Source organism: Salvelinus fontinalis, chromosome 19, assembly GCF_029448725.1.
Source record: "Salvelinus fontinalis isolate EN_2023a chromosome 19, ASM2944872v1, whole genome shotgun sequence".
Classification (NCBI taxonomy): domain Eukaryota; kingdom Metazoa; phylum Chordata; class Actinopteri; order Salmoniformes; family Salmonidae; genus Salvelinus; species Salvelinus fontinalis.
The window spans coordinates 41,171,525-41,192,969 of record NC_074683.1 but is presented as its reverse complement, the minus strand read 5'-3'; the positions used below and the strand labels follow the sequence as shown (position 1 = coordinate 41,192,969).

Genomic DNA, 21,445 nt, shown 5'->3' with positions numbered 1-21,445 from the left:
CCATTCCCCACCTTCATATCTACAGTACCTACCCTCTTATAGCCCCCTACTGCTGCCCTCCGCAGCCATAGTGAATCACAAAACAAAGCTACACACAGTATCTCCCCGGATACACACAACCACACGCACAATCCTGGGGAACAGTGATTGTATTCTAGCATGTCTTTCTCTTGTCTACAGTACATTATCTCTGCCCTGGGTCTCAGAGAGAAGAATAGCCCCAGGTGGGGAGCAGGCCTCTCAGATGGGATCTTATTACAGGCTTTAGGTTCACAGAAACAGTATTAAGGGTGAGATGGGATGGTTTCTCCGTAGCAGGCTGGAGAGGTAAAAGGATAGAGCGGGGCTACTGAAGATGGTTATCCCTGTTTTTCATAAAGTGTACAGTAGGCCTACCCTCATGCTCAGACAAAACAACAACAACACATTTAAAGATAGACGTACACAGGAATGAGAACAAAACTGCCTCTCACACTGAGTCTGCAGAATGAGCCACCTTTCTCTTTTCATTTATTCGATTGTATTAGGATCCCCATTAACCGACGCCAGTGGCAACATCTAGTCTTACTGGGGTCCGACACATAACGGAAAATACATTACAGACAAAATACTTTTCAATTTACATTTAAAAACATGTAGTGTGTGTGCGTGTGCGTGTGCGTGTGTGTGTGTGTGTGTGTGTGTGTGTGTGTGTGTGTGTGTGTGTGTGTGTGTGTGTGTGTGTGTGCATCTATCAGTTACACAGTCAGTACATGTCAGTAAATACACACAAAAAGTAGGTCACATCTCTTGCATGGTATCGGAGGACAGGTAGGGTTGGGAGAAGAGCAGGAGGATGGGGGGAGGGAAGGGGGCTGGGGGGATAGGAAAGGGATGGAAAAGAGAGAGGGATGGGTGGGGGGAGCTGCAGGGCTAGGAAGACAGCCAGAACATTGCCAGCGCCAAGAACAGGGCTGGGCCTGTGTTTGATGAGGGCACACAGACACATGCATTGCACACACACACACACACACACACACACACACACACACACACACACACACACACACACACACACACACACACACACACACACACACACACACACACACGCTGACTCGACCTGTGTGGTAGAGCAGAACACAAGAGAGACACAATCACTGAAGGTTCCATATGCACTTGGAGAGATTCTCATTCACAAATATCACATCTACACACAAACACAAACAAAATAGATACTAGTGCCAAAAAAGCACTCAAATCTCACCTAGATACATTATGGGGTTACACAAGCACACACAGACACAGTATGGTTCAAAGGTCTCCATAAAGATGCACTACTGACAGCCGTTACAAAAGATCCATATCGAAAAATATATCCTACATGACGCCTGTCACTGAGGTGTATTGATGCACTGTACACACACACTACTGTTCACCAACCATAAAACACACTCTGATGAGGCAGCCATCAACTAACAGCCAAGTGCCTTCTCTTAATAATATTGCACTGAGACAGGCCAGCATCCAGGAAGACTCTCTGCCACCCCACATCAGAGGCCCATGTTGCACAGAGGCGCATCGTTTATGACGGTCCCCCTCTCCTGGGGGACTCATTTCCCCGTGACACGGACCACTGCAGCTGACAAAACAACGGAGCACATAGTTTCGCTTTAGGGAACGATGGCGCGAGATGAGAGTCAGACAGCTCTCTCTCTCTATCTCTATCTCCCCTGCTCTTTTTAGTAGAGCAGTGCTGCAAATTTGAGTAGAGTTTTCACTGACAAGATGACAGCTCAGGGCAAGGAAAATCGAAAGAGATGAAACTGCAACCGATAATACCTTGTGCATGTGTTTGTGTATATATATATATGCCATTTAGCAGAGAGTTTCATCCAAAGCGACTTACAGTCATGCACACATACATATGGGTGGTAAGAGGAATCAAACCCACAATTCTGCTGTAGCAAAAGGCCATGCTCTTCCAACTGAGCTACAGCTCTCCTGGGACTGTCTCCACTGGGATTGTGTCTAAAAGTGTGTCTATGTGTCAGTTTGTGTGTGTGGCGACAATATGCAAATGTGTGTGTTCAGTTTGTGTGAGCGTATGTAGTGTGACTTTGTGTGTGTGTTGAGGTGTAGTATGTGCGAGGGTGTGGGTAGAGTCCAGTGAGTGTGTGGGTAGAGTCCAGTGAGTGTGTGGGTAGAGTCCAGTGAGTGTGTGGGTAGAGTCCAGTGAGTGTGTGGGTAGAGTCCAGTGAGTGTGTGGGTAGAGTCCAGTGAGTGTGTGGGTAGAGTCCAGTGAGTGTGTGGGTAGAGTCCAGTGAGTGTGTGGGTAGAGTCCAGTGAGTGTGTGGGTAGAGTCCAGTGAGTGTGTGGGTAGAGTCCAGTGAGTGTGTGGGTAGAGTCCAGTGAGTGTGCATAGAGCCAGTACAGGAGAGTCAGTGCAGGAGAGTCAGTGCAGGAGAGTCAGTGCAAATAAAAAGGGGGTCAATGTAAATGGTCAGGGTAGCCATTTGATTGGCTGTTCAGTAGTCATATGACATCACAACAGTGAGCCATGAAATGCTTTGAAAGGCTGGTCATGGTTCACATCAACACCATCATCCCAGAAACCCTGGACCACCCAAATTTACATAGCACTCCAACAGATGATGCAATCTCTATTGCACTCCACACTGCCCTTTCCCACCTGGATAAAAGGAACACCTATGTGAGAATGCTATTAATTGACTACAGCTCAGCGTTCAACACCATAGTGCCCTCAAAGCTCATCACTAAGCTAAGGATCCTGGGACTAAACACCTCCCTCTGCAACTGGATCCTGGACTTCTTGACGGGCCGCCCCCAGGTGGTAAGGGTAGGCAAAAACACATCTGCCATGCTGACCCTCAACACGGGGGCCTCTCAGGGGTATGTGCTTAGTCCCCTCCTGTACTCCCTGTTCACTCATGACTGCGTGGTTCCAACACCATCCTTAAGTTTACCGACAACACAACAACGGTAGGCCTGATTACCGATGACGATGAGTATGGTGCCAGGACAACAACCCCATCCCTCAACCTCGGCATGACAAAGGAGCTGATCGTGGTTACAGGAAAGGGAGGGCCGAGCACGCCCCCATTCACATCAATAGGGCTGTAGTGGAGCGGGCCGAGAGCCTCAAGTTCCTCAGTGTCCACATCACTAACGACCTATCATGGTTCAAACACACCAACACAGTTGAGAAGAGGGCACAACAACGACTCTCCTCCCCAGGAGATCTTCAGAAAGTTCTACAGCTGCACCATTGAGAGCATCTTGGCTGGCTGCATCACCGCCTGGTATGGCAACTGCTTGTCATCCGACCGCAAGGTGCAACAGAGGGTAGTGCATACGGCCAAGTACATCACTGGGGCCGAGCTCCCTGCCATCCAGGACCTCTATACCAGGCGGTGTCAGAGGAAGTCTCTAAAATTGTCAAAGATTCCAGCCATCAACAACCCATAGTGACAGTTGGGGAAATGATTCCATTACAACTGGTATGGTGTTGAGTCTGTGTGTTATGACAAGGCTAGCGGCATCTGGCAAGCGCAGCATAGAGAAACCTAATGAGGATAACAGTGGAGATGTGATAGGGGCCGGGTTGTTTTGGAGCAGAGACGTGATCATGGGAGAAATAACACACATAAAGTCGACACATTCTCTCCCCTGATAGGAGCAGCAGTCACCCTCACTTAGCTGAGCTCCGGGGAGGGTTGGAACCACCGCTCCTCCTGCCAGATAAGCACTTGACATTCTCTTAGCGTTAGCATCAGCCCTGTGTGTGTGTGTGTGTGTGTGTGTGTGTGTGTGTGTGTGTGTGTGTGTGTGTGTGTGTGTGTGTGTGTGTGTGTGTGTGTGTGTGAGAGAGAGAGAGAGAGAGCTGTAGCCAGTAGAGCTAATAAAAGGCCTTTATGTGTTGCTATGAAACTGGCAAATGAAAACAAGCTCTAATGCCACCATTCTCTTCTCATCCCCTATCTATCTATACAGTATCTCCTCTCAACTCCTATCTATCTACATAGTATCTCTTCTCATCCCCTATCTATCTATACAGTATCTCCTCTCAACTCCTATCTATCTACATAGTATCTCTTCTCATCCCCTATCTATCTATACAGTATCTCCTCTCAACTCCTATCTATCTACATAATATCTCTTCTCATCCCCTATCTATCTATACAGTATCTCCTCTCAACTCCTATCTATCTACATAGTATCTCTTCTCATACCCTATCTATCTATACAGTATCTCTTCTCATCCCCTATCTATCTACATAGCATCTCCTCTCATCCCATATCTATCTACATAGTATCTCCTCTTCTCTCTACCTCACCCCCTCTCATCACACCCTACTGACTCTTCCTCACCGCTGTACACACTCATTGACTCCTAAACCCTCTCCTCGTCCTCCTCTAACCCGTACCAACTTTAATTTCCTTATTCCCTCTTCTCACCCTTAACCTCTACTACCTGACTGTGGGTTAGTGAAAAAAACAACACTGGAGTGAATGTGTTTGGGTTTGAGGCTGACATTGACTGGTTGAGGCTTACTTCGACTGGCCTGGCTTTGATTCGTTTAATATGCTGACAGCTGTCAGCAACACTATCACACACACACAGAGAGAGAGAGCGACAGAAACCCCTTTGTGCTATATTAGCTGCAAAATATGTAGCTTCCTGCCACATCCGTAGGGACATCCAGAGGAACGACTAACTACAACAATAGCTTTGCTACCTGTGTCTTTCTCACTATCTATTATTGTCCTCATTCATTTATTACTGTCGTGTCCTGTTAATTGTTACTACTCATTGAGTATTATTATTTTTCTTATTATTATCTGTCATTGATTTGATGTGTCTATATGTTTTCTTTGGCAATGTATGTGTGTAACCCTTTCCATGCCAATAAATCCATTTGAGAGAGAGATATCTGAGAGAGAGAGAGAGTGTGTGTGTGTGTGTGTGTGTGTGTGTGTGTGTGTGTGTGTGTGTGTGTGTGTGTGTGTGTGTGTGTGTGTGTGTGTGTTAAAGAGAAAGTAGAAAGTGGTAGCAGAGAGAGAGAGTGGGAGGGTGGATACCCTCTGTGTGTCTGAGAGTGACATTGTCAGCTGGGTTATCAGGGGGGGGTATCAGTAGAGCTGGGCTCAGCCATCAGTATTCACACCAGAACATCTGAGGAGCTCGAGAGATAGATGGGGAGGAGTGGGAAAGACAGACAGAGAGAGCGAGAGAGAGTGAGAGCGAGAGAAGAGAGAAAGAGAGATAGAGAGAGAGCAAGAGAAAGCGAGAGAGATTGAGAGATGAGAAACTAGCCAGGGAGAGAGAAGAGAGATGAGAAAGGAGCTGTGGGGGAGAGAGCGCAAAGAGATGAGAGACGAGGAGTGGGGGAAAGAGTGCAAAGGAATAAAAGAGGACGAGTGGGGTAGAGGGCACAAAGGAATGAGAGAGGAGGATTGGGGTAGAGACGACAAAGGAATGAGAGAGGAGGATTGGGGTAGAGACGGCAAAGGAATGAGAGAGGAGGATTGGGGTAGAGACGGCAAAGGAATGAGAGAGGAGGATTGGGGTAGAGACGGCAAAGGAATGAGAGAGGAGGATTGGGGTAGAGAGGGCAAAGAGATGAGAGAAGAGAGCCATACAGGGAGAGAGAGAGCAAGATTGACAGAGAGAAGAGAAGGGAGAAAGAGGGGAAGAGGGGAAGAGGAATGGGAAATGAGCAGAGCCGAGAGAAGAGGGGGGGGAAGGAGGACAGACAAATACCATACAAATGATGTAACAATATATCATTATGTGGCAGAAGTGTCAGCTTGAATAGAACAGACACCATTGGAGACCCTCAAAAGGATTTGTGATCCTCCATGTTTTAAGTATACTCTCAGTCTCCTAACTACAGTTACTACATGCCAGGCAGAGCCCCAATCTGCAAGGTGAACCAAGATTTATCTGTCTTGCTCCAGTCAATCAAACAAAGTTCTCACCTTCTGGCCTATTGTACTTTTATTGACAATCAATATGATGAGGAGGAGATGGTCATTTGAAGCACGGCTTCTAGAGGAAGTAAATACCAATTGTGCAATGATGGACAATATTGAGACCATAGGGGGTGGGGTGAAGGCACACACACACACACACACACACACACACACACACACACACACACACACACACACACACACACACACACACACACACACACACACACACACACAGCTTTGACCTTTCATCCATCTGTGCAGAAAACCCCACTGTGATGATCTGAGGGCTCATCAGAGATTATAGAGCCATGACAGATGACATAATATCACCCCTAACATGCCCTCCACAGTCACCTCTGTGCGTGTGTGCGTGTGTGTGTGTGTGTGTGTGTGTGTGTGTGTGTGTGTGTGTGTGTGTGTGTGTGTGTGTGTGTGTGTGTGTGATTTAAACATAGTCCTCGTCATGCCCTCCTATGACCACCCAGCATCTCCCTCACATCAGAATAATTATTTCTAAACAAAACGCATTTAATCGACTGAGCGCCTCCTTGGCAGTTTCCGTCTGGTGAGTTCTGCGTGACAGCTTCTCCTAAATTACAAATATCAATCTACCACAGCAGGAGCAGAGCTGGCAAGCTCCTCACAGGGGTCCCCGGGTGCCCCGTGAAAATGCTACTCATCAAAACAATGGCATCAAAACGTGCCAAACGTAACACTCACATCAAAAACGTCAACAACAACATCAAAAGATGAAACCGCCCCTGTCATCAAAGTGTGCTCCCGGTGCGAGTTCCAGTGAAGAGAGAACGAGGCTCCTGAGAGGTTTTCCTCTCTTTCGAGCTATGCGCGTCAACGGGTGAGGTAAAACTGGATGTTGATGCTTTTAGGTAGCTAAAGGGCTAAACAATGCCTTGGAACATGTTGACCATCTGAGTGGCTTCAGCAGGTGTGGCGCCTCCTGGGGGCAGGAACAGTGAACAGACAGATAGACATTAACACCAAGCTCCTCTGTAGTCTAACCAGGCCTTTCCCTGAACGTGTTCCCCTTGTTACCGAGCCCTGTTCCTGCCTGCTTTTAAACCTGCACCACTGCTTTTTCGGACACACCGAGTTACTGATACATTTCACCACCTCAAAGTGGTCCCCAGGAAGCAACGAGTCAGCGGGGTGGCCTGATTCAATCAACGGAAAATGCACAGATCATTCATTCAATTCAAGGCCTATGTGAAGACGTACCTTGGCTTATTTCTCCATGGAGAGTTTTCTCAAGATGTAGTGTTTAGAAACCACGCCATGTTTTCTCAGGGGGTTAGTGAAGCGGGAAAATTTCTCAAAAGGAGCACGCTCGCGGACCCTTTTGAGAATCCCCCTGTGTTCCTTCACACACACACACACACATACACACACTGACGTCGCGAGTAACAGAAAAATGGGGCGGTTGACAAAATGTCCGAGATGTGTCATACTCCTCTCTGTTGAGGCACTTGGCATTCCTGGTGTTATGTATATCTACTCTGCCTCCATAGAGAGGTCTGCTCCTTCCTCACTGTACTGCAATACCTGGGTGTTTAAATGCTACAGGACCACTTCATGATAACCGATTAATGGCTTTTAACAGCCCCCAGTCCACACAGAAAGGCAGCCGTATAAAGCAATCAAACGCTAATGCAGGGAAAGGGATGTTGGAAAATGAATTAACAGGAAAACCTACGGGCTGTATTTGGCCCCACGGGAGAGATGGCGCTTCATTAGGACGCTGGCGGTAGGCTGGAGGAAATGTGCATTGGCTCACCTAGGTCTACAGGAGAGGGGAGTTGCTACACGAAGTGTAGGCCTATGGAATAACAGACACAGGTTTATCCTGATATTACTTCAATGATCATTTATATTGTCTAAGTTGGCAAGTATTCATTTTGAAAAAACCTCCATACATTTTACAGATATTATTATGCCTGCTGTAAGCCACACCACAGAAAGTGACACGTGTGGTGTAGGCTAGCTCTGCAATTCATGATTGGCTGAGTCAGTCTTTCTATTGGTGCGTTGTTGTGTGACCTGTTGTTACCTGCCTTTGCCTATGCCTTTGAGAGCGCGAGCCAACAAGACGGAACTGTCCATTTCAGCACCACGCTATGGCAACGCAAGCCACTGACAAACTACACAGCATTTGCACCTTAGAATTCGATTAAGCTATATTACTGCATTATGAATATTCATGCACAGGCGGGAGGGAGAGGGAGAGGTAGAGAGAAAGAGCCAGCCAGCCACTGGCACATTAAGAAGAACGGGTGGGTATGGCTGGCCACCATACTCACTAGAAGCACTGTCTGATCTTCTTAACATTCTCTGGCTTTTTCGTAATGGGATTCATCACGACTGGCAGTCTGAGCACATCCTCAATATTCTTGGAAAAGTAAGACGCAGCCTAGGCTATACTTGAATACATTTAGAGTTCTAACATGCTGAACCCTTTCTTGTAATACTGATTATGTTGTGTTTAAAGTCCTCACCACATGGTACATCATGTTCATTTTATTCACTGCACTCCTCCTCAAAGAGTGCTCTCGCGACATGAACCAACCAAAATAACATCAAAACAAACATGAATACAGTGATACCTCCTGGGGTTTGCGTCTGAGGAGTGTTGGGCATGGCGAGGCTCGGTAGCCTACACTGTAAAACCATGAAACATGTGACACATTTATAAACAAAAGGTCAGTGTTTTAAACTTAAAAATAAGGCATTTAGATTTGCCAATAAGTGTCCTCATCATAAACACAGGCATTTAGAATGAAAGATTATACATGATAGGAGATGTTCTCCTGCTGGAAACTGACTAAGTGTTCAGATTTTGAACACAATTGTTTACTTTCCTATCATCCCGTTTTAGAGTGTATTTAGTTATAAGAAACTGATGAGATTTTCCATACTTTTTTATTCAGATCAGTGTTAGAAATGTCTGACACTTTACCTTGGGCCTGGCTCCACGAAGGTGCAAAAAGGGGCTAGTCCCCTCAGTTGAAACTTGTGCCCGCATAGTTTTAGTTTTATGTCCCTATATAAAAAAAGGTTCAAATGATTGAGAGACAGGTTGGCGCAAAATCTGTATGTCAGCACAGTGGACAGAGTGCCGCGGTGTGTGTAGGGAGGCTATGGAAAGCCACTGGGGTGATTACGTATGATTCCTTTGGGTTTCTATAAAAGCGGGGAAAGCGCTTCTCATCTGCTGTAGGCTAAGTGAATAACGTGATAAGCCACCACCTGTAATATTTGATTTTAAAAGGGCGGTGTCAAGTTTACCATTGAAGCTGCTTCACTCAACTCTGCCTCACGCTCCCCCACTAAAGAGTTTAGTTAACTTCTTCACTAGCTGTAAAAAGCATTAGTGTCAACCTTAGATTAATTAGCTCGCTCGAACCAGCTAACCAACTATTTCCCAGCATGCTTTGTTGCAGGATGATTTTTTTGGAATAGTTTGTTTTAATATCTATCTTTTCTCATTGATTGATTCATTGATCTTATACGTCATAAAGATAAATAACTGACAATTTTCTAAACTAATCCAATCTGTGGAAGGGGTTGGCCTTATTACACCTGTTACTGAGATGGTTGTTCCAGTTTAGATGGTTTAGGTAGTCTTTTCTTGTTAAGTTAGTTACCGTAGCAGTCATTCTGAGTGTAGGTTGTAGATGATAAAATGTTCACGTTCTTGGCTATCCTCTCTCTGGCTGGTTTCTGATAGGAATTACTAATCACTTTATAAACCACAGTTTTGTGACTTGCAGGTCTGATGTGACCTATGATTAGCGATGGGAAACTGAGACTTTCTGAAGGCTTTGGCGATTTCACCAAATTGTGCCAAAAACGTGTTAATTACTCGGAGCTTCGTTAACTGTTCAAAATTCAAATTAGTGACATCTGGTGGTCAGCAATAATCAGCGTGCCATAGCAAGTCAACCCTATCTAGAACCGTTACTGGGAACGCTGTTGTAGTTAAGGATACATTGGTCTTCAAACTATCCTGTATTTGTACATCTGCATTGATTGCTGTTTGGGGTTTTAGGCTCGGTTTCTTCTGTACAGCACTTTCTGACATCGGCTGTTGTAAAAAGGGCTTATAACTAAATCTGATTGATTGATACCATTTGGATATATCTTTGCCCATCTCTGGCTAGTGCAATGTATGTTACTGTAATATTCACAGTAACTTGCCACCAGCATCCTGTAAATTACTGGAAAATTCTGAGCAATGATACATTAAAATACTGTAAAATTGATATACTATACTTTAAGTATATGCTAATGTAATTGTGTCTGTATTTTACAGTATTTACATGGGATTAGTGCACGCAGGTAGGTTTTTGTATTTTACAGTATATTTATGAATATTTGGTGTTTATTCTAAATTGCACTTCTAGAGGCCTAATCAAAGGCTTCCAAACTGCCAGTGAGTACAGGCCAAAACCCATTAAAAGGACATGGCTTAATATTCACCCATTAAAGGTTTAAGACCTGCTGTCAGTCTGATCTGTTCCCTATCTACATTAAATTGCTTGGGCACTACTACCACATATCAGTTAAATTGGTACAGCATTCTCAGTAACAGGTGCAACAAATATAGCCACTAACAAGGCACGCAGAAAAATGTGTTAATGAGCCACAACAATACCATGCACCCACAAAATGTTTTTGGCTCTCCAAAATTACAGTACAGTATTTTGTAGGGATGGTACTGAATTACAGTAAATGACTGAAGATTTACAGGAAAAGGTTTGTAGATTCCAAAAATACACTATGTTACTGATTTACAGTAAATTACTGGCAACGCACCAGTCAGTATGGTACTGTACTCTGAGGGGTACAGCATTCTCACTAATGGGTGCAACAAATATGTCTTACAAGGTACACCTCTAAATATGTTAATGAGCCAGAGATTATTTTACTGAGAACAAACTTTTCCCATAATGCACCATAACTCACAGTATACTGCTGTAAATATACAGCAAAACATGTAATACAGTGCTTTACTGTACAGCAATTGCTGTAATTTTATAGCAGTGTAGCAGAATGCTATTGAGCCCCCATAATGTATTGCTCTTTACAGTACTGAAACACAGATAGAAAAATTAGACAGATATTTCACCGGATGTATAACTGTGAAGCATCCGCTGGGCGTTTCTACTTGCTACCAAATATGGTAGTGAGAGGAAGCCCAGTTGCCGGCAGTGGGAGAAGATGGAACAAGATGGATTTTGGCCAACATTCTGCGTATTTTCTCATCGTGGAACATTTGATCTCAATAAAATATTCTGTTCTCAAAACTAGAATATGTTGTAAATAGAGTTGACTAAGTATTGTGCACTTAACTCCTTGCCAACGTTTTTTCTTTAATTGTATTTTTTAGAAGGATTGCAAAGGAAAATTGAGTCATTGCACACGCTCACTCTACAGAGTAGGCGTTCCCTAACGTAAATATGTGCACGCATGCTAGAACGCGCCAATAGAATCTCGCTAGCTTGTGCTTGGTTCTGCCCACCTTCATGCTTGTTTTGCCCACTATGACTCATTTGTACGCATTTGAAACACGGGCTGTGGTCTATCTTGGTTTAGTTATAAAAATCTTTGACTGAACTGTAATATAGAATTACCTTTACTAACTGTTAAAGTGTTGCTGTACATTTACAGCACTTTGTTACAGTGATACGCTGAATAAATGTGTTAATGTGTTTAAAAAGTGTTAAAGCGAATAAACATGTTCTGGTGTTTACCATCTAAACACTGTGACACTTTTTCATTGAAATTCTAAATGTCTTGATCCATTTAAAATATGTTACAGAAAAGTATTTAGTTATGTGTTAAAATCCTAAACACTTGTTTTACAGTGTATTCATTGGGTATTCAGTCATGAGGCTCACTATTCATTCTAATTGAGACGCAGTTCCCGAAATAGGATCATCGTCAATCAACCACCCTAATCCCTGCGTCATACGTCTCCTGTCCGCACAGTTCCCTTCGGGGTTGCGCTGTTTTCCCCAGCGGCAACTTTAACCACACTGCGATTACCCACGGTGAGACTCGCTGTAGGAAGCAGGTTGGGAAACGACAGAGCGACGTGTACACAGACTTCTCTTTGTGTAGGCCTGCTGTACACAACCACCATATAGACTTTTATTTTACAGCAGCAGAGAGCAGAAAACTCACCCAATCTTAAAAATTCTCGACCACAGAATCACCCCCACACTAACCACACTAACTAACCTCCAACGGGAACTTTAGCATTGTGTGTCATCCCACTGGGCACACACTGGTTGAATCAACATGGTTTCTACGTCATTTCAATGAAATTACGTTGAACCAACGTGGAATGGACGTTGAATTGACGTCTGTGCCCAGTGGGATGCATCGCGTCACCTCAGTAAAATATCACATTTTAATACTTGATTGCCTATTCACCCGGTAAACTGCATATTGCCATCCAATTAAAATGCGTAAGTAACCTGGCCCATGCGTTTTTATTGCCAGTAAACGGCAAAACAACTGTGTAGTCCCTCTCTCGCTCTCTGACTGGCACACCCTCCCACCCTCCACACACACCCTCCCACCCTCCACACACACCCTCCCACCCTCCACACACACACTCACACACGTTTACAAGCACCTATGCACGCAGAAATACTGAGCATGCACGCGCGGCTACACACTGAAACAGACAAGCTCACACAGAGATAAAAAGAGAGAGGTAGAGAGAGATAGAGAGGTAGAGAGAGATAGAGAGAGAGAGATAGAGGTAGAGAGAGAGAGAGAGAGGTAGAGAGAGAGAGAGGTAGAGAGAGAGAGATAGAGGTAGAGAGAGAGAGAGAGGTAGAGAGAGAGATAGAGAGGTAGAGAGAGAGAGATAGAGGTAGAGAGATAGAGGTAGAGAGAGAGATAGAGAGAGATAGAGAGGTAGAGAGAGATATAGAGGTAGAGAGAGATAGAGAGGTAGAGAGAGATAGAGAGGTAGAGAGAGAGAGGTAGAGAGAGAGAGAGGTAGAGGTAGAGAGAGATAGAGGTAGAGAGAGAGAGATAGAGAGAGAGAGATAGAGGTAGAGAGATAGAGGTAGAGAGAGAGAGATAGAGGTAGAGAGAGAGAGAGATAGAGGTAGAGAGAGATAGAGGTAGAGAGAGAGAGATAGAGGTAGAGAGAGAGAGAGAGAGGTAGAGAGAGATAGAGGTAGAGAGATAGAGGTAGAGAGAGAGAGATAGAGGTAGAGAGAGAGAGAGATAGAGGTAGAGAGAGATAGAGGTAGAGAGAGAGAGATAGAGGTAGAGAGAGAGATAGACTAAATGCTACTGACAAAAAAGTTGTAATTGCTCTTGTGAAACGAACACACAAACAAAAGCTTGTCATCGCCTGAAACATGCCCCGTTTGTATACAGTACCCAAAGCCAGGATTCAGCATATGGCTTACCTACAGGGGAAAAGCTGCCGCTTCGTTTACACCTTTATCTAAATCCTCTCGCTGAGCTTCCTAAGCCGGCGGGCCAATATGTGAGACTGCACTGCAGTGGATCTCTATAGGTCCTTTAACATCCCCACACTGGAGCTCTTCTTTCTATAAGCCATAGCAACCTACACCAATCACATACATGATGGCATGCATTGTATAATGGCTTTTCTAAGAAAACAACAAACGTGAAATCACGTTAGCCACCAGAAAAAGCAGTAGCCTATTCCACAGTCTGTCTGAATATCTGTCTGTTTGTTCTGAACAACCCAGCTCACCACATTTCCCCGTGTAGCCTGCTAATTACAGAGTCTGTGCTGCAACAGCGGCAGGTGCTTAACTTCACACAGCCATTCCCCGGTCCGTCACAGTCACGACCGTCACAGACCGCCGTGCGCGTCTATATGGATAAATATTATGCCCCATACACTGTGATTGACTGAAATGCTTTCAGAATCAGAATAACTGCTGCAACTTCATATATAATTCCCCGTCCATCGGAAACTAGACTCAATGACAGACCCGATCAATGTGTTGCAGCAATCAAAAAAGTAGCATTGTAATTAAGGGCCAACCAACTTTATCAAACTGCCAGGAGCGGTATAGGCTGCGACAAGAGACAGAGAGCAAATGGGAATTGGTTTACCTTCAAATTGCTTTACAAAATGATCCACGAGCGTTCGTCAGTCAGTGGGGAAAGCTTTGGACATCACAGCGACGGGGACCAGCCAGAGAGAACATGTTTCCATGGAGTGTCAGGGTGCCACTGAAGAACTGTATTTCAAGCAGATCACCCATTCAGACGATAGCCGCGGCGGATTAAAGGGCAGTTTAATCCAAAGAGAAAGATGCGGATCTTGTTTCTGTTCTCAGATGGATGAAAAAGTGCCAAGCTCACTCAATAAACAGAAGTGCATTTACGTGAGAGACTGAGAGATCGAAGAAAAGGGGGTTTCTATAGTAAAAAAAAAACGAAATTATGATTACCAACTACAAAATAAAAGGCTAAAAATATGACATTTACAAAACGAACAGGGGGCAATGGAAGCGTGTAGCCTACCGAAATCCCCCCTAAATCTGCCTGCTCGCTTTGCGCCAAGAGGTTCTATCAAGAATTCTCCGGAGTGTGCCCAACCATCCCAAACGCAGGACTGCGCACTCCGCTAAACCGCACCACGCCACAGACTAGAAAATAAATGTATGGATATAATCGCAAGTATCCTGTATTGCCAGATCCGATGGGGGGGTTTCCTCCACAGCCCCACTATGTGGATGCGATGCTCATAGCCTGCGCTCCTGAGAGGGAATTCTCCCCGGTCCTAGTGCCTTCTACGCGCCACGTGCCTCCCGTTCAACAAGCGCCTCCGTAACACCTGCATTCTGTCTTAACTAAAGGCTTACTCACGGATTTGAAGGGGTAAATTATTTTAAGAAGAAGATGAAACAATCCGTGGGCAGGCTTGTAATTTTAAAGCCCAAAGCCAATGTGTTATAATTACACTCGATAGCGCAAGAGGGCCACGTGGAGTACCATCCACCTGCGGTGAGAGAGAGTGAGATCGCGAGACGGAGAGAGAGAGAGAGAGATACTATTTTACTAGAGGCGTGAGTTACTTCCTTCTGCCCGCCACCAGACCTCTGTGCGCGTGAAACAGGATGGGAGAGAGGGCAGCTTGCCATCACACAAATGCAGTAGAAAGGAGTTTGGCGCGCGCCTACATCCCTTTCTCTCGCTCCATGGCCAGTAAATTAACTGGATGCTATCCAAACTGTAAAAGTATAGAATTATTCATACTAGCCTATGGTCTGAGTTTTTCAATTAATATGACCTTGTATGGGACGTTTTGGTAATGGGAAAATGTAATTGTCAACCCGACATCTATTAATGGCACTGGAATGTTTTGTTTAATAGTTCAGAATAAAACATTGAAGGTTATGTAAGGCATGCTTTGTGCAGTAGTCACACACAAAAGTGTAAAAGTATTTCCTGCCACTTATTGTTTAGTGCGGCCTATTGCACCAATATAACAGCATGGTTAACAGTACTGCTGTGAAATCTAAAGGCAATTCCATCCTACAGTGATAAATACAGTGTGTTTCCTCAGGACTATGCCCTTTCAAGGCAGTGGTTGAATCAAGGTCTGTGAGTTGAATATTGATGAGGGGCTTAGAGAAGAAGAAAGGCTACCATAGAGGAGACCTCAAGCACCCACACATGCACTCACACATGCACAATCTTGGTGAAATTGCAAATTTGTTTACAACAAGACCATCCAGTAAAATTTTAACAGGCCCACCTCTCCAGGAGTTCGATGGTAAACGTTGACTTTTGTAAAGGATCTATAGCCTCAGGCTCATGCTCACAGCAGAAAACTCCACCTCCACAGTTGTTCCTGTTGGAGTTTGAGTAGGTACCTTACAGGGCCTATAGGCATTCATCATAGATAGATACAGTATGGGCTTCCTCCTCTTCATTTCCCTCTTATGATGAAACTGTTCACTTCACAGTGCTGCTCACAGCCTGTCTATTTTCTCTCGTGTGTCAAGCTGACGCTCAGAAAGCCTCAAGTACTAGGTACTACTCATTCTCCACTAGCAGCTGCCTCCTACCTTTTACCTCATATAACTCCTACCTCCTACCTCCTTGCTTTCCAGCAAGCCAAGTACAGTTACCCGCTGCCTCTCATAGCCAGTGTGACAGAGTCATTGCACGGGGCACGCTTCTTCACAAAATTGGATCTCAGGAGCGCTTACAACCTGGTGCGTATCCGGGAGGGGGATAAGTGGAAGACCATTTAATACCACCTCTGGGCACTATGAGTAACTTATCATGCCGTACGGGTTGATGAATGCTCCATCAGTCTTTCAATCATTTGTAGACGAGATTTTTAGGGACCTGCACTGACATTCTAATATACTCCGCTACACGCGCCGAGCATGTGTCCCTGGTGCGCAAGGTGTTTGGTCGACTGTTGGAGCATGACCTGTATGTTAAGGCTGAGAAATACCGCATTTCAGCCATGCGTAATTGGCCGACTCCAACCACGGTAAAGGAGGTGCAGTGGTTTTTAGGGTTTGCCAACTACTACCGGAGGTTTATCCGGGGCTTTGGTCAGGTAGCGGCTCCCATTACCTCTTTGCTAAAGGGGGGACTGGTGCGACTGCAGTGGTCAGCTGGGGCGGACAGGGCTTTTGGTCACCTGAAGTCTCTGTTTACCTCGGCTCCCGTGCTGGCTCATCGTGATCCCTCTTTGGCATTTATAATAGAGGTGGACTTGTCCGAGGCTGGGATAGGAGCTGTGCTGTCTCAGCGCTCGGGTACGCCACCAAAGCCACCAAAACTATGATGTGGGTGATCGGGAGCTTTTGGCTGTTGTCAAGGCTCTGAAGGCGTGGAGGCATTGGCTTGAGGGGGCTAAACACCCTTTCCTCATTTGGACTGAAAACCGCAACCTGGAGTACATCCGGGCGGCGAGGAGACTGAACCCTTGTCAGGCAAGGTGGGCCATGTTTTCCACCCGTTTTGTTTTCACCCTTTCCTACAGACCAGGTTTCCAGAACGCTAAGGCAGACGCACTGTCTCGGATGTATGAAACAGAGGAGCGGTCCACGGATCCCACTCCCATACTTCCGGCTTCTTGCCTGGTGGCACCGGTGGTATGGGAGGTGGTATGGGAGGTGGACATCGAGCGGGCGTTACGTACAGAGCCCACTCCCAACCAGTGTCCAGTTGGGCGTCTGTACGTTCCGTTTGATGTCCGCGATCGTTTGATCTGTTGGGCTCACACGTCACCCTCCTCTAGTCATCCTGGCATTGGTCAGACGGTGCGCTGTCTTAGTGAGAAGTACTGGTGGCCAACTTTAGCTAAGGACGTGAGGGTTTATGTTTCCTCCTGCTCGGTGTGCGCCCAGTGCAAGGCACCTTTGACACCTGCCCAGAGGGAAATTACAACCCCTACCCGTTCCACAACGGCCGTGGTCACACCTATCGGTGGATTTCGTGACGGATCTTCCTCCATCACAGGGAAACACCACGATCCTGGTTGTTGTGGATCGGTTTTCTAAGTCCTGCCATCTCCTTCTGTTGCCCGGTCTCCCTACGGCTCTACAGACTGCGGAGGCCCTGTTCACCCACGTCTTCCGGCACTACGGGGTGCCTGAGGATATAGTTTCTAATCGGGGTCCCCAGTTCACGTCTAGGGTCTGGAGGGTGTTTATGGAACGCCTGGGGGTCTCGGTCAGCCTCACCTCAGGTTTTCACCCCGAGAGTAACGGCAGGTGGAGAGAGTTAACCAGGAGGTGGGTAGGTTTCTGCGGTCCTATTGCTAGGACCGGCCGGGGGAGTGGGCGGCTTTCATCCCCTGGGCAGAGATGGCCCAAAACTCACTCCGCCACTAACCTATTTCCTTTTCAATGTGTACTAGGTTATGAGCCGGTCCTGGCACCGTTCCATCAGAGCCAGATTGAAGCGCCTGCGGTGGACAAATGGTTTCTGGGCTCGGAAGAAACATGGGACGCTGCACATGTACGCCTGCAACGGGCCATCAGGCGGCAGAAGGCGAGCGCCGACCGCCACCGCAGTGATACACCGGGGGATCGGGTCGGCCTCTCAACCCAAAACCTACCCCTTGGCCTGCCCTGCAGGAAGCTGGGTCCGCGGTTTGTGGGGCCATTTAAAGTCCTGAGGAGACTGAACAAGGTTTGTTATAGGTTAAAGCTCCCTACTGATTACCGTATTAACCCCTCGTTCCATGTGTCTCTCCTCAGGCCGGTGGTGGCTGGTCCACTCCAGCAGTCTGAGGTGCGGGAGGTTTCTCCACCCCCTGTGGACATCGAGGGGGCCCCGGCGTATACTGTGCGAGCCATTATGTACTCAAGGCGTCGAGCGAGGGGCCTTCAGTACCTCGTGGAGTGGGAGGGGTACGGTCCGGAGGAGAGATGCTGGGTGCCGGTGGAGGACATCCAGGACCCTTCCTTACTGCAGGAATTTCACCATCTCCACCCGGATCGCCCTGCGCCTCGTCCCCGAGGCCGGTGTCGGCGCGCTGCTGGAGCCACACGTCAAGGGGGGGGGGGGGGGTACTGTCACGACTTCCGCCGAAGTTGGTGCCTCTCCTTGCTCGGGGGGCGTTCGGCGGTCGACGTCACCAGCTTTCTAGCCTCCACTGATCTACATTTCTTTTTCCATTTGTTTTGTCTGTATTGTACACACCTGGTTCCTATTACGTTTGAATTATTTCCCTTTTTAACCTTCTGGAGCCATCATGGTTTTGTGCGTGTTTATTGTTGTCAGTTGTCTCATTTATGTGATTCTGGATTTTCGTTCTCCTTGTTGGAAGAAAATTTTTGAGTAAAGTTAATATTATTATTCATCTCTGTGTCCTGCGCCTGACTCCGCCTTACCCACATCACCTAGACTCTGACAGACCTCATATACCTCCTACCTCCTGTACCTCCTAACTCCTATATCCACTACACTTCTTACCTTCTATATCCCCTATACCTCCTACCTTCTATATCCCCTATATATCCTACCTCATATACCTCCTAAATCTCCAACCTCTTATCTCCTATACCTCCAACCTCCTATTCCTCCTACCTCCTATTCCTCCTACACCACCTACAGTTGAAGTCGGAAGTTTACATACACCTTAGCCAAATACATTTAAACTCAGTTTTTCACAGTAAAGTAAAAATTCCCTGTCTTAGGTCAATTAGGATCACCACTTTATTTAAGAATGTGAAATGTCAGAATAATAGTAGAGAGAATGATTTATTTCAGCTTTTATTTCTTTCATCACATTCTCAGTGGGTCAGAAGTTTACATACACTCAATTAGTATTTGGTAGCACTGCCTTTAAATTGTTTAACTTGGGTCAAACGTTTCAGGTTGTCTTCCACAAGCTTCCCGCAATATGTTGGGTGACTTTTGGCTCATTCCTCTTGACAGAGCTTGTGTTAACTGAGTCAGGTTTGTAGGCCTCCTTGCTCGCACACACTTTTTCAGTTCTGCCCACAAATGTTCTATAGGATTGAGGTCAGGGCTTTGTGATGGCCAGTCCAATACCTTGACTTTGCTGTCCTTAAGCCATTTTGCCACAACTTTGGGAGTATGCTTGGGATCATTGTCCATTTGGAAGACCCATTTGTGACCAAGCTTTAACTTCCTGACTGATGTCTTGAGATGTTGCTTCAATATATCCACATAATTGTCCTTCTTCATGATGCCATCTATTTTGTGAAGTGCGCCAGTCCCTCCTGCAGCAAAGCACCCCCACATATGATGCTGCCACCCCCCGTGCTTCAAGGTTGGGATGGTGTTCTTCATCAGACCAGAGGATATTTCTCAAAAAGTACGATCTTTGTCCCCTTGTGTAGTTGCAAAACGTAGTGTTGCTTTTTTATGGCGGTTTTGGAACAGTGGCTTCTTCCTTGCTGAGCGGCCTTTCAGGTTATGTCGATATAGGTCTCGTTTTACTGTGGAAATAGCTACTTTTGTGAAGATGCTGGAGGAAACAGGTACAAGGTCCTTTGCTGTTGTTCTGGGATTGATTTGCACTTCTCGCACCAAAGTACGTTCATCTCTAGGAGGTAGAACGCGTCCTATTTCTGAGCGGTATGACGGCTGCGCGGTCCCATGGTGTTTATACTTGCGTATTGTTGTTTGTACAGATGAACATGGTACCTTCAGGCATTTTGAAAATGCTCCCAAGGATGAACCACGTCTACAATTTTCTTCTGAGGTCTTGGCTGATTTCTTTTGATTTTCCCATGATGTCAAGCAAAGAGGCACTGAGTTTGAAGGTTGGCCTTGAAATACATTCACAGGTACACCTCCAATTGACTCAAATTATGTAAATTAGCCTATCAGAAGCTTCTAAAGACATGACATATTTTCTGGAATTTTCCAAGCTGTTTAAAGGCAAAGTCAACTTAGTGTATGTGTAATCTTCTGACCCACTTGAAATGTGATACCGTGAATTATAAGTGAAATAATGTCTGAAAACAATTGTTGGAAAAATGACTTTTTTCATGCACGACGTAAATGTCCTAACCGACTTCCCAAAACGATAATTTGTTAACAAGAAATTTGAGGAGTGGTTAAAAAACTAGTTTTAATGACTCCAACCTAAGTGTATGTAAACTTCCGACTTCAACTGTATATTTCCTCCTCCTATGCCTCCTACCTGCTACCTCTTACCTCCTATACCTCCTACCTCCTATCTCTTACGTCCTATACCTCCTTCCTCCTACACCTCCTATACCTCCTACCTCCTACACCTCATACCTCTTACCTCCTATATCGCCTAACTCCTATATCTCCTATACCTCCTACCTCCTGTACCTCCTATTTGCCCTATATATCCTGCCTCCTATAACCGGTGCCTCCTATACCTCGTACATATACCTCCTACCTCCTATACCCTGTACCTTCTATACCTCCTGTACCTCCTACCTCCTATACCTCCTACCTCCTATGCTTCCTACCTCCTATACCTCCTAGCTCCTATACCTCCTACCTCTTACCCCCTATACCTCCTACCTCCTATCTCTTACCTCCTATGCTTCCTACCTCCTATACCTCCTAGCTCCTATACCTTCTACCTCTTACCCCCTATACCTCCTACCTCCTATACCTCCTACCTCTTATACCTCTTACCTCCTATACCTCCTACCTCTTACCTCCTTATACCTCCTGCCTCTTACATCCTATACCTCCTACCTCCTGTACCTCCTATGTCCGACCTCCTATACCTCCTAACTCTTACCTCCTATTCCTCCTACCTTCTATTTCTCCTACATCCTATACCTTCTACCTCCTGTACCTCCTACCTCTTACCGCCTATATATCCTACCTCATATACAGTGGTTCCTCCTTTAAAAGTTGTGAGCTTAGAGGTACCCAGCTTCATTGCTCCAGACCACCACAGGGGCGAGTTAGAGCACTCATTATGCATTTGGGCCCCAAGGTTTTGATA

The 21,445-nt window shown here is 45.9% G+C and overlaps 1 protein-coding gene across 5 annotated transcripts in view; it reads right to left on the bottom strand.

Moving 5' to 3' along the window:
- Positions 1–14,202, bottom strand: part of LOC129816739 (interleukin-1 receptor accessory protein-like 1-B) — a 347,946-nt gene extending 333,744 nt beyond the window's left edge. For 4 of the 5 annotated variants that reach the window (XM_055871558.1, XM_055871562.1, XM_055871561.1 and 1 more), the window contains exon 1: positions 14,113–14,202. The gene's annotated coding sequence lies outside the window, so the exon portion shown is untranslated. Of the gene's footprint in view, positions 1–13,430; positions 13,765–14,112 lie in introns of those variants that run through there. The other variant, XM_055871560.1, reaches the window with a different exon arrangement.
- Positions 14,203–21,445: the final 7,243 nt, after the last annotated feature.